This window comes from Pseudorca crassidens, chromosome 9, assembly GCF_039906515.1.
Source record: "Pseudorca crassidens isolate mPseCra1 chromosome 9, mPseCra1.hap1, whole genome shotgun sequence".
Taxonomy (NCBI): domain Eukaryota; kingdom Metazoa; phylum Chordata; class Mammalia; order Artiodactyla; family Delphinidae; genus Pseudorca; species Pseudorca crassidens.
In genome coordinates, this window is record NC_090304.1 from 11353792 (window position 1) to 11366879 (window position 13088).

General features: G+C 42.2%; 1 pseudogene; it reads left to right on the forward strand.

Moving 5' to 3' along the window:
- Window positions 1-11793: 11793 nt before the first annotated feature.
- On the forward strand, window positions 11794-12812 carry LOC137231097 (olfactory receptor 5A1-like; annotated as a pseudogene).
- The last annotated feature ends 276 nt before the right edge of the window (window positions 12813-13088 follow it).

Sequence of the window (13088 nt, forward strand, 5' to 3'; positions counted from 1 at the left end):
CCCACCTGTTGTGCTGTGGCATGGTCCAGATATATCGTTCACCAACAAGACATATACCGAACAACTCAATGTTCTTGGGACAGTGTTACCTAACTCAGGTCCGGCTGCTCGCTGCTCAAAAATCCATATGTGAGAGAGAGACAAATGTTGGTAGAAGGGAAAGTTGCTTTTAATCAGAATACCTGCAATCTGGGGAGATGGTGGACTCCGTGTCCCCCAAAAACCATCTCCAAAGATTCTGCTTGGCCATGAAAGTTTTTAAAGGGAAAAAGGGAAGCAATGTCAGTTAATCATTGAGATATGGGGTCAAAGTCATCCGCATACCCCGCTGTGTGTAGGCTTGTGTGCAGGCTTACTGACTTTTTGTGTTTTTCTTTAGATGCTATCTTTTTCACGCAGCCTGTGAAAGGGGAAGTTAGGGAAGAGATCTGGTCATCTGTTAATTACTTATTCTTCATTTCTACTTCTTTGATCTACAGAAAGAACCAACAGATTAGGCATGGTATTGTGTGGCCAAAATATGTGAAATATGTGTGAGGGCCGGAGATGAGTAGAGCGTGGGGGTGCCTGCTTTAAGGTTAGTGACAAGACAACAGGGTCTCCCGCTGAGAGCTCTTTCCTGCGAAAAACCGCTTACAACAGAACTGAGACAAATGAAAGAGCAGGAGGGTGCAGGGAGCCTTTCTGGTCCGAAGTAGAAATGAAGAGATTCACCATAGGTTTCCTTGAAATAGCCATTTCTCTTTATGCATTTAAAATATGGCTTGACTTGTTTAGTTACATATAGATTGTCAAGAATGTATTGCATAGCCATAAAGATGACCAAATTAACCAATGAATTTGAAGAGGCAAGTAAAATGGAACAAAGTCTTATATACATAGGATATATCGGTTATGAGACACCAACATGTGATATCCTGTTAGACTTTCATTAACCAGTAGAGGGAGCTCCATCAGAAGACTCTACTGTAACTGAGGACTTAACACAAGACTAGGAGAGCAGCGGACAGATTTGACTAGTGACAGCGATGACACTGACTTTAGTGTAACTGTTTACAGTTTGTATCCACAAACCTTTGGTCTTCATGACAGCTTGGCTTTGAGACCCTCATCTTATAGATGAGGAAGCAGAACCTCAGCTCACATTTGGAAAGGTGGCCTAGCACACGATCAGCAGACGAGGGACAAGGCATGCACGTGCAACTACGTCATCCAAGGGGACAGAATATTAACACGTCTCCCACAGTGGTCCAGATAGGATACTCTTTTCTCCCAGGAGTTGCCACTTTAGCTGGAATTATCCCTTCAAACTTGGTATGGCTGTCTGAGGAAGGCCAAATGCATTCACCACTGCTATGTGCCTAGGACACATGAATACTTACCTTCAGTACTTCTCTTCACCCCAAGGGTTCACAGCTTTTTAGTCCCTTATAACTGTGGATTAAGATAAGAAAATTCTCACTGTAAGAAAACTCCTCCTTGAACTAAACAACAAGCTCTTTCCAAGTAACTTCAACCTGGTTTCATCTGCAAAAGGGACGTGAAAATATCCTCCCTCCCAACTTCATAAGATGCAAGATGTGACACTCTCCTTGAAGAGGTGAGTAAAGCTAAAAAACCCCATTATCTTCTCTTACCCTGTTCAGGAGGAAGACAGTAAGCAGAGAACCCAGCCACACTGTGCTCAGAATTCTGACCTACAGAATTGTGAAATAATAATATGCCTATTGTTTTTTGGTTTTTTTTGCGGTACTCGGGCCTCTCACTGTTGTGGCCTCTCCTGTTGTGTCTGTTTGTTTTTAAGGTTGGCATTCTTTTTTTTTTTTTTTTAATTTTTATTTATTTATTTATTTTTGGCTGCGTTGTGTCGTTGTTGCTGTGCGCGGGCTTTCTCTAGTTGCACGGAGCGGGGCCTACTCTTCATTGCGGTGCGCGGGCCTCTCATTGTGGTGGCTTCTCTTGTTGCGAAGCATGGACTCTAGGCGCGCTGGCTTCAGTAGCTGTGGCTCGTGGGCTCTAGAGCGCGGGCTCAGTAGTTGTGGTGCACAGGGGCTTAGTTGCTCTGCGGCATGTGGGATCTTCCCGGACCGGGGCTCGAACCCGTGTCCCCTGCTTTGGCAGGCGGATTCTTAACCACTGCGCCACCAGGGAAGCCCATGCCTATTGTTTTAAGCTGCCAGATTTGTGTTAATTCATTATGCAACAATGGGAAATTAATATCTTCGTTTACATTTTAGTTTGCTTCTCTGTAAATCTACCCTCCTCTGAACTTTGCAGTTGATACCCTGATGAAGTTTTAAAAGTTCCTGTATAGAAAAATTGTCCTGTTCAATTCAGGAAACAGTCACCAAGCTTCTGCTTGATGCCGAGCACTGCAATACAAAGATGAATAAGAAGTTGAAGCCCTAAAAGACCTCAAAGAGAAATAATACAAGTAGACGCATAACTGTTGTCTGAGTCAGAAAGTGATAGATGCCATGAGAGCGTAACAAGTACAAGCTGTGAGAGTTTAGAACAGGGAGAACTCATATCCAGTTGAGGGTGTCAAGAAAGGTTATCTTGGGCTGGCTGTGGGGAATATGATAGGGAGACAACAGAAGGCTCAGGAAGGATTTTACGCAGCAGTGAATTTCTTTGTGGGGTTGTAGACCTCATTTAAATAGCTGATCTCACCAGCAACCTAAGTCTGGGAATAGTACAGGGAAAAAGAAGAAAATCATGAGGGGTGGTAGTAGGAACAGCTTAGAGCCAGTAGACTCATGAACCTGGGAGGGTTTGAGGAACAAAAAGTCACCAAGAATAGGTTCACTGACAGTTGCATAGTAGAAAAAGAAGAAGTTTCGATAAAGGGAAATTTTAGGGTTTGAGATTTTTAAATTTAGCAGTCTCCCATTATGGTGAGGTCTGGGATGGGGCTACCACATTGTGTTACTGGGGTAGCATAGAGGTTGAAGTTGGTGGAGGCATAGAGGTCAAGACAGTGTACAGCTAGGGAATTTCAAGGCGTCAACCTTGAAACCATCTGATTTCTCTTTCCGGTTTCCCTTAATCGTAGAGAGCTAAATAAATGTTGACTTGAGGAGCAAACAGAAGAATGAAAGAATCAGAGTGAGGTGAAGTCAATCCAGAAATATTTCCAGCATTGCTGAGTTCAAAATTTGGTCTTGAGGAGAGGCAACAAATGGGTGAGTAATAGGTTCTTTCTTGCCATTCCTAGCATGTGTGGTTGCTCTTAAGCTGACTGCCCAAACACATTGGGTTAGAGTGACGTGTTGAGACCTCAATCAGAGATATAATAGAGGCAGTGCACAGAGGGAATCTGTTGGGTTTTCCCTCTATCTTTCTATCTGCCACATCTGATAGAGAGAATTTCAAGACCATTTTCAGATTTTCAGCTCATTAATGATTCAGTAAAATAAACAGATACTTGATACCCGACAGCTGCTCTCTCCTCTCTTCCTCTCTTGCCTCTCCAAGACAGCAACATCCATGTAGACTAAAATGTTCCTTATTCATCTGGCTTTTTATGGCCTCATAGACAAGGCCTTTCCCACCATCTGGGATCCAACTGGATAGCGCTCTTCAGTGAACGTTAATCAACCTGACTGCATGTATCCAATCACAGCTGCCTTTTCTCCATGAAATTCAGCCCACTGAAATGTGCTACTTTTAAGATAAAGCAAATTCAGAGTGGTTGTACATTTCCCAAGCAACATCAGCTCTGGGTCATTTTAAGGTCTGTTTTAAGGGACAACTCAGCGTTGCAATACACAATTAATTGGATGCACGATTCCTACTGGCTCCATGCTTGTCCATGTTCTGTGTCCCAGAAAGGCTTCTTCAGGAACGTCTGGGGTGGGCTCTCTCAGCAGGGGATACCACAGCAATGCGGCTTCCCAGAAGAGCCTCAACCCTTCCCATCACTCCAAACAGCACTGAAGGCTCAGAGTCTCTTGAAGAATAGACAACAGACAGTGTGTGTGAAGGGCGACATCTGCCTGACACGTGTGGTTGAGCAACTATTTTCTAGGTTTTACGGTGCTGGTTTATAGATCTATTCTAAGACTGAGAATGGATTTCAGAGAATACCTTCTCCATTTACCCTGGACCCAGAAAAGTAAATAAACTTCTATGTAATTTTCAGTGAGCTAAAACAATGACTGGCAAAGGCAGACGAGACCAGCTTTAAGCAAAAGCATAGCGTCCTATAATTTTGCCCTCTGTGCCGCCTCCTTCCTTTTTAAGCCCCTCCCTTCCTGATTCTGTGTTCCCTGATTCACTGATTACCATTTGCCTCCATTGTTCTCATCCAACCTTCCTTCACCTCTCATGATTGGAGGCACAGGCTTAAATTCTGGCTTCTGCCAATGGCTGGCTGTGATCTGCGAGCAGCCATGACTGAGAACTACTGCAGCAGAGTATCCATCTCCAAGGCCTTTCCTTCAGTCTCCAGATCTGTTCCAATGTCCCTAATCTTGAGAATTCTTTCCCCTGACCTTGCCAGCCATGACACCAGCTTTCCCATTTCCTTCTCTTCTTTTACTGCTAAACTGGGATCTCATTTTTTTCTGCACCTGGCTTTACTCAAACCCTCTCTGATCCCCACTCCAGATATCCCATCTGAGATTGATGGGCTCCTACTGAAACTGTGCTGGGCAGATCACCACTTCCTTCTTGCCACATCCAATGGCTTTTTATTCATATTTTTCTATCTTTGATTTCCATGCCAGGTTCACCAGGCATCACTGGGTGGTAAGGGCTTTGAGGATCAGGGTAAGAAACTTGGGTGTCGTCAGGCTATTCATGAACAATACGAATGAGTATTCTTGAGCAAGGAGAGACACGTTTGGACCTGTGTTTAGGGAGGTCTTCCTGCAGGTCAAGGAGGAAGGAGTGAATTGGAAAGAGTCTGAAGGCGAAAAGAAAGCAGTTGGAAGACTTTGGTAGATTATGACCAATCAGGTGAAAACTGCCCGACAAAAAGGGACTGGGGTGGAGATGCCACGGAAGGCGGACTTTACTCTACTGAAGATATTCTTATTCTGCCAATGTCAAAGAAAGAGAGCCCTTTCTGAAATTTTGCCTTGGGAAGAAGGGAAGGAGATAGGCAGGGGTTTTTAAAAACACCACAGTCTTCCAGTAATTCCATCCTTACACCCTTGACTCTGCAACGAGGAGTAAGAAACTAGAGGGTTTTTTGGGTTTTATTCACATATTTTTTTAATCTAGAAAAGATTAATTACATACAAACGACTGCACTGACCATGGTGACCCTTTCCCCAATGTCAAGCCTTAGAGAGATCCCAAGAATGTAGGCCTAAGGCCAAGAGCTGGGAATTTGGGGAAGGGGTATAATTATTTTAGCTTCACAGTAAGAGATTATGACCCTGATAGGAGAGAAGTGGATGGGGTCTGGGAGTGGCGAAGGGAAGAGGCAGAAGATTTTTCTCATCTGGCTGCAGCTTGAAGAACTGCCAACATAAACAGGGTGTGGCTGCCATCTTTCACAAATCCTCGAAAGGAGCCGCAGAGTCCTGTGGGTTTGCACAATACCCACTTCCTTCTGTTCCTTCCATGTCCTTTCACCAGATACACAAATAGATTTCAAGTCTTTTCAAGTTGGCTATTTGATAAATCATAAACAAAACATGGACATGAAGGAAATCTGGCCTTAGTCAAACACCAAAAGTTATTTTTCTTTTAAACTCCCGACACATAGTTTTTTTTTTTTTTGAAAAATGAGGCCTACCGAGTGATTTTTTTCCCCCATTGCCATCCGTTTTTCATGTCCTTGTGGGGGTGGGCGACGTGGGGTATAGAGGACTGAACATGGACTTTGGATTCTGGAAGACCTTAGTACAAATGCCAGCTTTATCACAAGCTCTCTGCATGACCTTTGGTAAGCACTTCCCCAAAATTCCTTTCTCTTACCTGAAAATGCATTTAAGAATGCTTTCCATTGGGAGCTACTGTGAGGCTATTATGAAACAGAGGATACAAAAGGCCCAATCTATACAGCCAAAAATAGTAGTACCTGTCAGTCTTCTTTCCTCTTTTTCCTCATTGTACAAAATCATAGAATCTTAGAATTTTGAAGAACCCATTAGGTCAACTAATTCAGTCTCTCTGTCTCTCTCTCAGATAGCCTATTTATTTTACTTTCTTCCAGTTTTATTGAGGTACAAATGACATAACATTGTATCAGTTTAAGGTGTACAACATAACAATTTGGTACACGTATATACTGTGAAATGATTACCACATAGGTTTATGTAGTTATGATACATCACCTCACGTAGTTACAACGTTCTTCCTTGTGAGGAGAACTTTTAAGATCAACTCTCTTAACAACTTTTAAATATATGATGCACTATTGTTAACTATAGTCACCACGCTGTACATTACATCTCCAGAACTTATTTCTCTTATAACTGGAAATTTGTTTTGGTCACCTTCACCCATTGCCTCTGGCAACCACCAATCTGTTCTCTGTTTCTATGACTTTCTTTGTTTGGTTGTTTTTAGATTCCACGTATAAGTGAGATCATCACTGTCAACTGTACTATCTTCTCCTCACGTACTTCCAGTGATGGAGAATGTACTCCTTTCCAGAGCACCCATTCTACCTTTGGACTGTCCTATAGTTTCCTTATAATTTCTCTGTCTCTGTCTCTTTCTTTCTCTCAATTTTATCCATTCAGTCCTAGCTCCAACCCTTGGAGTCATTCAGAAGATATTTTTACATTGAAGAAGTTCTGCAAAATAACTGGTGCTTGACAAAGGTAACTGCCGTTGATGATATAGTTACTTATTTCGAAGCCGAAAGCCATGCTTGGCTTTCACTGCCTCTAGGGATACATTACTGGAACCAGACCAGGGACTAGAAATATAATGGAAGCAGGGCCAATGGAAATCAACTCCACCCAACCAAAGCTGGCATCCTTTTTCCCTCCGAGCCCAGATGGGCAGCCAAGCTGCCAGTAGGTTCTCTCTGGGATATGTCATACCCCACAACTAGAGAGATCCAATGGTACGTCAGAGAGAATGGACCTTGCTTTAAAGCCCCATCAAGTCCTTCCCTTGGTGGCCAATTTAAAGTAACTACGTATAAATTTTGTTTATCTTTTTGGCCAACACCAGTGTTCCAGGTGCAAGCAGAGATGGGTTTCATTTTTGTCACAAGCTTCTGGTCTTAGCCATCTGACCGAAACCCAGAGTTTAGGGAGTTGTGGGTGAGTTTGCCTTTTACCCTTCTTTAGATATGGTTCATGGTGAATTCTATCACAGAATGAGAGAGTTAGAAAGACCCTTGAAAATGAGGAAGGTGGAGCAGGCAATATGCTGGAGTCCTCTTCCCTACTGCTCTGACTTTGACCAGAGGAGCTGAACTTGACCTATTTTATGTTCTGGAATTCTGCAGAAGCTCTCATTTTTAAAAAGTTTCTGCTATTTACAAATGGAAATAAGGAAGGAAAGAAAGAAGGAAGGGAAGTGGACTAGAAAATAATGATCTAAGCTGATTTTTTTCTAGTATAGACAGGAGATAAGAAGATTAAAATTCAGAAAGGCAAATATTTTTTCCCAGGGTAACACAGCAGAAAGGTAGGAGAAACAGGACTTGAAGCACTTTTCTTTTTCTTTTTTTTTTTTTTAAGGTTTCAGTCCAGGGCTTTTTACACTATTCTAGACTCATGAATACGTGCATGTGTGTGTCTGCAATTAAAAGAAAAATCATACAATTTCCTTGGATTCTCTCTAGTGACCACTGAAACTCCAGGTTTTAGAATAAGGTAAAGCAGAAAGAGCTAACCTTGGAGAATGAGATTTAGGTCCTAATTTCACCTCTGGTACCAACCAGCGGTACAGACAATAGCTCTCTCTCTTTGGCTTCAGTTTTATTTTTTATAATGGACAAAGGCTAGGCTAACTGGTTTCTATCTCTGATATTTTATTATTTTAGGTGTATCACCAGAATTTTCTGGACATTCAGGGAGTATTTAAAATAGGGCAGATCCAATAGTCTTGGAATTAGGGAAAGTTTATAATGTCTATATAGTAACTATCTTATAGCCCTTTATTCAACCAGATGACATATATTCATTGGACACCTATAATCTGCTATGCACTGTCACAGAGAAGGAGAAAGAATTGATGAAAGCAGAAAACACATTTCTTTCCTGCATGTTATTCTCTCTAAGTTTTCTTCATCATACCCTACAAAGTCATCTGAAGTGCAAATAGGCTCTATACCTCGATTATATCATTTATTTGGGAATCACCACATTAGAACCTCATTGCTTTTTATTTTGGTAGTGGCTTAATTTTGTTAAAATATGAATGGACTTGCTCAGGTTGAGGAGAAGAAAACTCTTGACAATGATTTTCAGAGTTCAAGTTCCACATAACCAGTCTTGTCCAGTCAGTTGGGATGGGGAAAGTATAATATCTATTGCTGCTCCATCTATACGATTGTCCTATGGATTGCCCAGACCCATGGCCAGGTTCTTTCAAAGCACTCAGGAGAAACAGGCTCTAGAGTCAAAGAATCAGGCGTTTAAATCTTGGTTTAGTCATTTAATATCTCCTTGAGCTGTCATAACTTCAATGAGATTCTTGTCTGTAATACATGTCTTTTGGAATTGTAAATTGAACTCATTCAGCAAATACTATTTAATGTCCACTAAGTTCCAGGCACAGTGCAAGGAATTAAGGTTATAATGCCCTCCCAGACTTCACAGTTAAGATTACAGACAGAACAAGTCAGCAAGCAAAGAGTAAATACAGAGTGCGGTAAGTGTTATCAAATAAGCCAACACGTTGCTATAAATATTGGCAATAACAAAGTTTTTATTACTTCCTACATCATAAAGGGCATATGGTTGATGTAGCAATTATTATGTACAAGCACATGCACCTGGGGTTAGTCAGCCGGTGCAGTGGAGAGCAGACCCTGGATTAGGGATGAAGTACATCTGGGTTCAAACCCTGATAGTGTGGATCCTTTGTTAAATAATAAAAATATTTATTTTCCCCTCCAAAACATGATGTGATTTATTTCATTTAATATTTACAACCTAGGAGGTAGTCCTAGTATTGCCTCCCCTTTACAGTAGAGGGAACTCAAAAGAGATTTGAGAATCCTGTGCCAGTATGAGCAAGGCCACATAGCTAGTGAGTAGTGACGCAAGGATTGGAGACTAGCTATGTCTGACATCAAGGCCATGCTTTGGAGGACCACCAATACCATGAGCGATGTGAAAATTTTGTAGAAACTTAAAAACACTAAAAATAAGTGATGGTGGTTCTCAGACCATGCAAACTAATTTATATATAGTTATTATCATAAGGAAATTTAATGTATGTCTCATACTCTATTTCTGTATCTTTACCTTCAGATAATTCAGGTCAAAGTGACCAGGTTATCGATGTAGTAATCATATAAAAGAATTGGCAATTAGCTTTTATCACACTCTAAAAATGTAATAGACTAGGTATCACAGAACCTTGAGGCTGAAGTAGCAAGAATCAGGATGAATCTTACTAAAATATACCTTTGAAAACAACTGTAAATGTGAAAAATGAGGGGGGAGGGACGAGTTGTCTGGCCATATATGGTTCATCTTCTCGACTGCACTGCAGAATGAATGGTGCTATTACATCTCAGGGAAGAATTTGTTTCTAAATCTACCTATTTTAATTCAAATCATCATCAGCTTTCTTCCTGGCCTTTGAAGCAACTTTCTATTCTTGCAACTTTCCAATCTTCCTTCTCAGCCTTCTTTCACTCTCATCCATCTTTTACACTGCTTCTGCACTGCTCTCAGTTATATTGTTAAACATGTACTTGAGGGCTTCCCTGGTGGCGCAGTGGTTGAGAGTCTGCCTCCCGACGCAGGGGACACGGGTTCGTGCCCCGGTCCGGGAAGATCCCACATGCCGTGGAACGGCTGTGCCCGTAAGCCATGGCCGCTGGGCCTGCGCGTCCAGAGCCTGTGCTCCTCAACGGGAGAGGCCACAACAGTGAGAGGCCCAAAAACCACGTACTTGACATCTAGTTCCTTGCTTACAAAAAAAAGTAAAATTTAAAAAGCAAACAAAAATAAAATGTTCATGTCTTCCCTTTGGCCATAGGGGAAAGGTCAAACTCCTTAGCATGATATTTATTCAACAAATAGGTATTGAGCATCTATTATGTCCTAAGCACTGGTCTAGGTGCTTGTGATACTTCAGTGAACGAAAGAGACAAAAATGCCTAAAAATCTTGGTCTCCATTGAGCTTACATTCCTGATGAAGGAGAGAGACAATAATCAACAAACCAATGAACTATATGCAATAGTAGGAGGTGATAAGTCCTATCAAAAGAAGAGGGCAGGGCAAACGGGACAGAAGCCCAGAAGCAGAGAGAAGGTTGAAATTAAACATGAATATGTAAACACATATATGCAATTATATATAATAGAGTATGTGCAATTATATACGGAGCAAATGCAATTACGTATATGAAACATTTCAACAAATGTCTTCACAATCTTTGCTTTTGAAGATCTTTCACAATTTGTTCAGCCCCTGCTGTCTCTCAAAAGTAGCCTTATATTATCTTCTCTTTTTTTTTTTTTTCTTGCGGTACGCGGGCCTCTCACTGTTGTGGCCTCTCCTGTTGCGGAGCACAGGCTCCGGACGCACAGGCTCAGCGGCCATGGCTCAAGGGCCCAGCCGCTCTGCGGCATGTGGGATCTTCCCGGACCGGGGCACGAACCCGTGTCCCCTGCATCGGCAGGTGGACTGTCAACCACTGCCCCACCAGGGAAGCCCCTATCTTCTCTTAATTCTATTTAGTCTGTGCTCCTGCCATGCTCATGTTTTTAAGGCGCTTCAAACAGTATGGTCTCCTGTGCTTTCACAAATACTTTTCCCATTTTTAATATAAAGCCTTGAGCCAGCCACCTGTCAACCGCTCACACACACAACTTTCATTCTGGTAACCCCTTCCTCATTGCTGGACTCCTCCTCAAACACATCTCCTCTCGGAAGCTATGTCCAGGACCCAGGGCACTGTGCAAATACTACTCTGAGAGCACTGTCACGCTGTGCTGTGATTTGTCTGTTTCCTGACTATCTTATACAGTATGTTGAATATTTTCAACTTAATAGGAATGTTTTATTACTTCGCACATCATCCGCATTTCTCTATCAAACACATGGGGCAAGGTGAGTTGATAATATTTGTGCAAAATGAGCATAAGCTTTTCACAGGGTTGAACTTTTGTTCCTTATCCCTTTCTTGAATCTCTAAAGGGGATGCCAGTGTTTCAGATCTCTAAGTGCTTCATTCCTCTGCTGTAAGGAAAAAGAACACCTTGACCCCATAAAACCTGGTCAGAACAGACTATGGTGATAAGAAACACAAAATCGCCTCTCTAGGCATTTCTTCTCAAAAAAGAAAAAAAATCTAGTATAAATCTGAGTGGCTCATTAATCCAATCACAATGCTTGGATCAACTGGAAAAAAAATGGGGGTACTTAGTCCAAGGGCTATTAACAACCTCCTTTGATGAAGTCATGACATTGACAGTGAAGGTGATGATCCAGGTAATGCAAAAATGCCAGTCTCTTCTGGGACCTGTCACTTCTGCATAAACAAATGAATCGGATCAGGGTGGTGACAATCTCTTTGAAAGACCCAATAAATGCTGTAGAGGGGATTTCTGCATTGGATGGGGGTAGGACATTTGCCTTCCACTGTCTCTTCTGGCTCTGGGGCATCTATGTTTCCATGACAGAACAAAATGGTTTCTTCACCTGGATTTTCTTTGCCCCAGGAATCTCATTTTGGGGCTTTGAAGGCAGCGGAGAGAAGAGAGATGGCCCTGGGAAGGAATATCAGCATGATGACCAGTTTCATCCTTTGGGGATTTTCAGAGCCTCCAGAGCGGCAAGTTACCCTCTTTGTACTGTTTCTGGGGATCTACTCCATGACTCTGGCTTGGAACCTGGACCTTACTGTCGTGATTGCCATGAAGTCACACCTCCACCCCACCATGTGTTTCTTCCTTTGTAACTGTCCTTCACTGATATTTCATACACATCCTCTATAGCCCTTAAGATGCGCTGTGACTTCTTCAAGGAGCAGAAGACCATCTCCTTTGTGGGCTGTGATGCTCAATTTTTCTTCTTCATTGGCATGGTGAGCACAGAGGGCTGTCTCCTGGAAGCCATGGCATATGACTGGTACGCTGCCATCTCAACCCTCTGCTCTACACAGCCTTCATGACACCCACCATCTAATGGGGGTGGCCATTACAGCGCATGCTGGAGGATTCCTCACCGGATTGGTCCAAGCCAGCTGTATATTCTGGCTCCATTTCTGTGGACCACGAATCATTAACCACTTTTTCTGTGACCTGCCACCGCTGCTGGTCTTGCCTTGTCCTAGTACCTTCCTCAGCCAGGTAATGAACTTTCTTGTTGTGTGTACAGTTGGTGGGACTTCAGCTTTTGTGGTCCTGGTTCCCTATGGCTACATCATTGCTGCTGTCATGAAGATCCATTCAACCCAAGGGCCAACAAAGGCTTTCAACAACTGTTCCTTTCATCTGACCACAGTGATTCTCTTCTATGGCTCTGGTCTCTTCTCATATCTCCATTCTAGTGCTGGCTACTCATTAGACCAAGATAAGGTGGTGTCCATGCTCTATGGAGCTGTGATTCCCATGATGAGCCCCATCTCCCCATCAAGGAGATCAAAGATACATTGAAAAAGCTCAAGGAGAGAAAGAAGCAGATGTCCTCTCTGTGTCTTATAGTTCCTTGAGTTTAAAAGAAAAAACAAACAAAAATCCCTTAAGTTTTGCTATATGTAATCATAATAATAAGTGGCCCACTTATTATTAGTAATAATAGGAATCTGAATAATAATTGAAAGAAACTCTTTCAAATAAGATCCCCAACCTACATGCCTACTGTGTAATTAGGCTCTACAAAGGTTTGTTCCTTCCTTTTACTTTTCTTGTCATAGACTGGTAGGGTTTCAATTTTGATCACTTGCAATAGAAAATAAATATGCTTTGCTATGATATTCCTTAGCTTT